A 7517-nucleotide genomic window follows, 5' to 3' on the forward strand; every position below is an offset into this window, starting at 1 on the left:
GAAACAGGGTCTTACTCTGTCACCAGGCTGGAGTGCAGTGGCATGATCATGGCTCACTGCAGCCTCAAACTCCTGGGCTCAGGTGATCCTCCTGCCTCAGCCTCCCAAGTAGCTGGAACTATAGGCATGTGCTATCACGCCCGGCTTGGTTCCATGACCTTTTAAAAAATATGTTCTTTAGTAATAAAAAGTCTTATAATTACTTTAAGTCAAAACACAGGCTCAATTCACTATCCAAAATGCTCATTCCCATGTGAGAACCAAAACTCCAAAAGTGATTTAAAGTCAAGACTTCTTCAGCGCAGGCCTCTAGTAGACCAGCAGCCTACTGAGGGAGAAAGATTTTGACAGCTGGCAGGTGTCTTCTCTAGCGTCTTGCCTTCTGCTGCTGCTCCTGCTCTTTGAGCATGCTAACCATGGTTTCTCACATCTCCAGGGATTGGCCTGGAGAGGAAGCAGGTGTGAGGTTATATTTATATTGCTCACAATGGTGGCATGTTGGTGGAATACAGGGAAGTCTTACATACTGTCTTGCCTGACAGTTGCTTTAAGTGGACTCTTATATAAGATTTTGGAGAACATCCCATCGCTGAGAATTTGTCTCTTAGGGTTCATTCTAAAAGTCGGGAACCTACACTGTGTTCCAGGGAAGCTTAAGAAAATTAGGTCTCTGCTTGATTTGGAAAGCTTAGATTGAACCTAAATGAAAATCAGGTCAATAAAAAGTCAGAGTTCAACAAAGATAGATGTTATGTCCCAGAGACCAGACACATTTTTTCTTTTTTTTCTTGAGACGATCGCTCTGTAGCCCAGGCTGGAGTGCTGTGGTGCGATCTCAGCTCACTGCAAGCTCCGCCTCCTGGGTTTGCGCCATTCTCCTGCCTCAGCCTCCCAAGTAGGTAGGACTACAGGCGCCTACCACCACGCCTGGCTAATTTTTTGTATTTTTCGTAGAGACATGGTTTCACCATGTTAGCCAGGATGGTCTCGATCTCCTGATCTCGTGATCTGCCCACCTCGGCCTCCCAAAGTGCTGGGATTACAGGTATGAGCCACTACACCTGGCCGAGACCAGACACATTTAAGCATTACTTTCAAAATGGACTCAGAGAGATATCTGTTCTTCATTTAGTACTTGGAGACTAAGTCTTCTTATCCATGCCATCAAAAAAAATCGGAGTTGGAAAACATGCCACGCATGTTAACAACGCATTTTAACTTAAAACATGTAAATACATTCAGATGAAGAACCAGAAAATTATTGGAGCTACTGCATCACCACACTTAGTAATGTGTTGTCTCTAATTTCCATCAGTTCTCTAAAGTGGAGTGGAACTTAGACACCTGCAAACCAATCTGATCCCTTAAATGTTTAATAATTGACCCACTCTTAAATATTTGTTTTTTCTACATCTAACTCAACAGTGATCGTTTTTAGTGGCTCGCCTCTAGTGTACCATCATATAGCTGACTAGTTCCCTCAAACTAAATATCTTTAGCATGAAAATGAAGTCTTATGCGATTATATCTAATTTCTCACCAAAGGGTAAATGCAGACATAAGCTGGCACTAGAGGAGGGTGATGCGGCCCGGATGGATAGAGTCCTGGGAGTTGCCTGGATGGGACACTGGTTCCCAGAAATACTCTGATATCAATACTGTTTTGAGTGGACCACGATCTGGCATGGGTGGTATGCGAGGCCATTCCTCCTGTGTACCTATTTTGGCTTCTCCGAGTAGATGTACAGTGTGGGGTGGTTGTGCTGGCCCAGAGATTCAGCCAGCCAAGATCCTATGCTTTGTCATGGCCCTCAGTGGTCTGGGCCACTCTTTAGTAGCTTGAGTAGCTCTTGAGAGTCATTCTTGGAACTGTGCACCTGAAATCAGTCTTACTCCATGACAAATCCTGGGATATGAACTAGAAGTTGGCAGTTTAATAATGACAGATCCCACCCCTTACATAGAATGCAGTGACCATGTTTTTTTTTTTTCCCGTGGAGTAGTAATGGGGAAGAGGTGGTGTTCATTTCCATAAAGGAAGCAGGATGTTGCAGGAAGTCCTCATGAAGGGATCTTATGGAGGGCTCTGCCAGACTCTCAATATGGGATAACCCTTCTCTTTTGGCCTCCTGGGTCCCCAGCAAGTCTGAGTCTTTCACTAGACTAGGTTGGGAAGACTCAGCTGGGCCATTGTGAAGGGAAACTCCAGGAAACTGGGTCTTCACTGAGGCTACAAAGCAAATGTGATCTAAGGGGCAGATGGACCAAGGTCAGGGCAGAGAAGCAGTATCAAGCTTCAGGTCCAAGAGTGATGACCAGAGTCATGTGTAAGAGATGGGACAACAGGCCAATCGGGAGTTGGGGAGACGGGGATAAGTTGGGAAGTTGCGTAGGGACAGAAGGAGGAGGAAAGTTTCAAACCTTGGGCTCCAATTAGATAAGGCTGGGCCCAACTATTTTGGGTTTGAGGAATGTGGGAGAGGGAGTGGCAGCTGTTTAAAGACCCAGAGTTACACAGGTTTAACAGCAATACACTTGACCCTTGAACAACATGGGTTTGAACTGCATGGGTCCACTTCTATGTAGATTTTCTTCTGCCTCGGCCCCTGCCCCGCCGAGACAGCAAGATCATCCTCTCCTCTTCCTCAGCCTACTCACCATAAAGATGAGGAGGATGAAGACCTTTATGATGATCCACTTCCACTTAATGAATAGTAAATATAATTTAACTTCCTTGATTTTCTTATTAACATTTTTCTTTTCTCTAGCTTACTTTACTGTAAGAACACAATATACATACAAAATATGTGCTAATCAACTTTGTTATTGTCCTCTCTCTGATGTATAATCTTTATGTTATTGCCAGTCAACAGCAGGCTATTAGTGGTTAAGTTTTTGGGGAGTCAAAAGTTATAGTCAGATTTCTTTTCTGGTTTTTTCTTCTAAATTTTTTATTGGATTCTTTTTTTTTTTTTTCTTTTCTGAGACAAAGTCTCACTCTGTTGCCCAGGCAGGAGTGCAGTGGGTGCAGTGGTGCGATCTCAGCTCACTGCAACCTTTGCCTCCCAGGCTCAAGCGGTTCTCTTGCTTCAGTCTCCTGAGTAACTGGGACTGCAGGTACTTGCCACCAAGCCCGGCTAATTTTTTGTTTGTTTGTTTTGAGAAGGAGTCTTGCTCTGTGGCCCAGACTGGAGTGCAGAGTACAGTGGCGGGATCTCGGCTCACTGCAATCTCCACCGCCTGGGTTCAAGTGTTTTTTTGTTTGTTTGTTTTTGTTTGTTTTTGAGACTGACTCTCACTCTGTCACCGAGGCTGGAGTGCGGTGGTGAGATCTCAGCTCACTGCAACCTCCACCGCCTGGGTTCAAGCAATTCTACTGTCTCAGTCTCCCAAGTAGCTGGGACTACAGGTGCGTGCCACCACGCCTGGCTAATTTTTGTATTTTTAGTAAAGACAGAGTTTCACCATATTGGCCAGGCTGGTCTGCAATTCCTGACCTCATGATCCACCTGCCTCAGCCTCCCAAAGTGCTGGAATTACAGGCGTGAGCCACTGGGCCCTGCCAATTTTTGTATTTTTAGTAGAGATGGGGTTTCATCACGTTGGCCAGGCTGATCTTGATTTCCTGACCTCAGGTGATCGCCCACCTCGGCCTCCCAAAGTGCTGGGATTACAGGCATGAGCCACGCTGCTGGGCCTATACACAGATTTCTGACTGAAGGGGTCAGCACCCCTGACACTGCATCGTTCAGGGGTCAACCGTACATTCATATCCCCCCTACTACCTACTAGCTCTATGAGTGACCTTGGTCAAGTCACTATCTTTGCTTACAGTAGGAATAAAGCATTTGACTTAGTAGCTAGCAACATGGAGGATCTGCTTAATGATGCTGATTCCCTCTTCCCTTTATGGATAGAATCAACTTGTGATTACCTGCCACACATGCCCACTCTATCCCTTTGTTTAACAGAACACTTTTCTGAACCAAGCTACTCCTTTCCTTTCCAATAGTTAAAATGTGTTCTTTGAGGATGCAATCTAATCGTAATTTTGCCTGAAGTGGGGAAAAAAATTAAGCTCACGTTGAAACCTTAATATATCTCTATAACCATTTTCTCTTTTAGCCTAGATCATTTCATTTTGGCAATTTAAGTACTACTTTTGATCCTATTAACGATACTAATCTTGCAAAGGACAGGTTGGTACAACCAATTCTCAGATTCCTGCCTGGATAAGATTTGTGACCCCAAATTTTAAAAAAGCAGAAAAAACCCCCACAAACCACAGGCAGGAAGAAAGAAAAACAAGAGAATGTAGCTAAGATAATACCATTAATGATCAGTTTATGTCAAAGCGTGTGGAAATAATGCCTTATAGGAGGATACGTAGCAATGACGATTTTTTAAAACTCATTTTCTCTTGTAGGTACAGAATTGCAAGTTTTTTCTGACTTCAGATGTGCAAAGCTGACTACGTCTGTGTGTGTGTCTACCTCTCTTGCCCAGACTGGAATAAGGCGGCACAATCATAGCTCATTGCAGCCTCAAAGTCCTGGGCTCAAGTGATCCTCCTGCCCTCAGCCTCCTGCATAGCTAGGACTGCAGGCACGTGCTACCACACCCAGCTACTTTTTTTTGGTAGAGAGGAGACTTGCTATGTTGCCCCAAACTGGTCTCAAACTCCTGGCCTCAAGCAATCTTCCCACCTCAGCCTCTCAAAGGGCTGGAATTACAAGCATGAACCACTGCACCTGGCCCCATACCTGACTACATTTCTCAGCTTCCTTTTAGCTACGCTGTGCTAGGTACCCTTGTACCTAATTTTGACCAGTGAGCAGTGAGTGGAATTTGTTGGGTGAATCTACTACAAAGGATCCTTAAAATGGAGATAGTGGGGCCAGGTGCGGTGGCTCATGCCTTAATCCCAGCACTTTGGGAGGCTGAGGCAGGCAGATCACTTTAGGTTAGGAGTTTGAGACCAGCTTGGCCAACACAGTGAAACCCCAGCTCCACTAAAAATACAAAAATTAGTCAGGCATGGTGGCACACCGGTAATCCCAGCTACTCAGGAGGCTAAGGCAGGAGAATCACTTGAACTCAGGAGGTGGAGGTTGCAGTGAGCTGAGATCGCACCACTGCACTCCAGCCCGGCAACAAAGCGAGACTCTGATTCAAAAAGAAAGAAAGAAAAAAAATGGTTGGGGGAGACAGTGGGAGGCCAGGCTTTTGTGCTCCCCCTTTCCTAGAAAGGAGATGAGGTTGCTGATGCTGTGGAAGCTATTATGGACCATGCGGCAGCTTTGAAGACAGAAAGCCTACATCCTTGATGACTGTGGAATTTCATCCCAACCCAGGACTGACTGCCCCAGATCTTTGTTACATGAGGGAATACACTCTTCTGTGTTTAAGAAACTGTGGCTGGATCTGTTACTGGAATATCAATGCAGTTAATACCTGGCTCAAAATGACTTCATCTCAACCCACATTGGTTGCCTCTTCCAAACAATATATAGGTCTGCACTGTGGCGGGTCTCAGGATGGCTGCGATGTAGCCTTAGGAAGTTTATCTATGGGAAATCCATATTCATGGTGTCCTGATGTTGCAGAGGACATCCTGAGCTGGCTGGAGAAACGGGGGACAGCTCAATCGACTGTAATCTAACTTCTGAGTCCATTCAGTAACCCCTACAGTAGCCACCTAAAAAAAAAGGCAGCCAGGTGCGATGGCTCAAGCCTATATAAATCCCAGCACTTTGGGAGGCCGAGGTGGGAGGATCACTTGAGCCGAGGAGTTTGAGACCAGCCTGGGCAACATGGCAAAACTCTGTTTCTATAAAAAATACAAAAAATTAGCCAGGCATGGTGGTAAGCACCTGTAGTTCCAGCTTCTTGGGAGGCTGAGGTGGGAGAATCACGAGTCCAGCAAGTTGCTGCAATGAGCGATGATCACGCCACTGCACTCCAGCCTGGGCAACAAAAAGAAAACGAAAACGGAGCCTATTCACTGGGTATGGTAGACAAAGTGATAAACTTTTCTTTTACCTCCCATATCCCACAACCTTGGATGTGCTCACAGTCGTGGTAGTGTTTTGTAATGATGGAGCTGATGACAGGTGTGATGTTGAAGATTCTTCTACCTGACTGCTGCTGTCAGTCCTACCAGCCCCCAGCGTTTGGTGCTTGTTCTAAAGGGCATGTCCTAGGAGTTACTTTAATCTCAAAGTATCACTCTCTGTACAAACAAGAAGTGCAAGTAGCCTGAGCTCAGTCTCCCTATGGGAATATTTTATTACCACTAGATCAAGTCTTTCCATTACAATGACTGATCTGTCTCTGAATCCTGTTGGTTCATCCATCAAAATGCCCTTTTCTTCCAGTTCTCATAGCTAGTGCCCTAAAAGTGACCTGCAGTACCTCCTGCTGAGACGAATGTACCAGCTTCCTAACTAGCCTGCACTCCCTTCGTCCGCCCAAGTCAGTGCCAGACCACCTTGCCTGAAAAACCACTTTCAGTGTGTCTCACTTCAGCAGAAATGTTTCTCAGCTTCCAATTAACAACCACATGAAATCTCTGCTCTTGTCTGTGTTTTAAGGGTATCTATAGGCTGGGTGCAGTGGTTCCTACCTGTAATCTCAGCAGTTTGGGAGGCTGAGACAGGTGGATCACTTGAGGTCAAGTGTTTGAGACCATCCTGGCCAACATAGTGAAACCCCGTCTCTACCAAAAGCACACACACACAAAAATGCGGGTCGTGGAGGCACACGCCTGTAATTCCAGCTACTCCGGAGGCTGAGGCAGGAGAATCACTTGAACCCAGGAGGCAGAGGTTGCAGTGAGCCGACATCGCGACACCACTCCAGCCTGAGCGACAGAGCGAGACCGTGTCTCAAAAATATATAAATAATAACTTTTAAAAAGCATATCTATAACCTGGTCCCAGCCTGAATTTCCTTCTTCACCCCAACACGTAGCCCTAGTTACATTCTTCTGATGTCTGTAAACAAGCCCAGCCCTTCCTGTTGTGAAGCCAAATTCAGGTGGTTCCTCTTTTCCTGAATGTTCTCCCATTCCACTTACCAGAAACCTAGTCATCCTTGGGAGGGCTGTACCAGGGTTGCAAGAAGCAACGGAAACGGTTCAGCACCTGCTACCTTCCATCATATTCTCTTCAATAAAGGGGTAACTCCCGCCAATGGCAGTGTAGATTTCCTAACCTCTACACATGGAAGATTCACACCATTCGGGATTGTAGTTTAACTGTTCAGAGAGCACTTGATACTTAACAGCTTAGGCTACAAGACAGCGCAGGAAAGAATCCTCTGTTGTCCTTTTATGATCCTGAACAGTTGGTTCACAGAGTTACTGTAAACACACAAAACATGACTGCCAGGGCTTAGTAGTCAGGAAAGTAGGAACTAGTCCTGACTCACTCAATAACTGCCCAGGCGAAGCTGCTTAACCTCAGGATTTCGTTGTCAACTGGAATCAACAATACCAACCCTAGGGGTAAAATAAA

The sequence above is a fragment of the Trachypithecus francoisi genome, unplaced genomic scaffold (genome assembly GCF_009764315.1).
Source record: "Trachypithecus francoisi isolate TF-2019V2 unplaced genomic scaffold, Tfra_2.0 Lachesis_group15, whole genome shotgun sequence".
NCBI lineage: Eukaryota > Metazoa > Chordata > Mammalia > Primates > Cercopithecidae > Trachypithecus > Trachypithecus francoisi.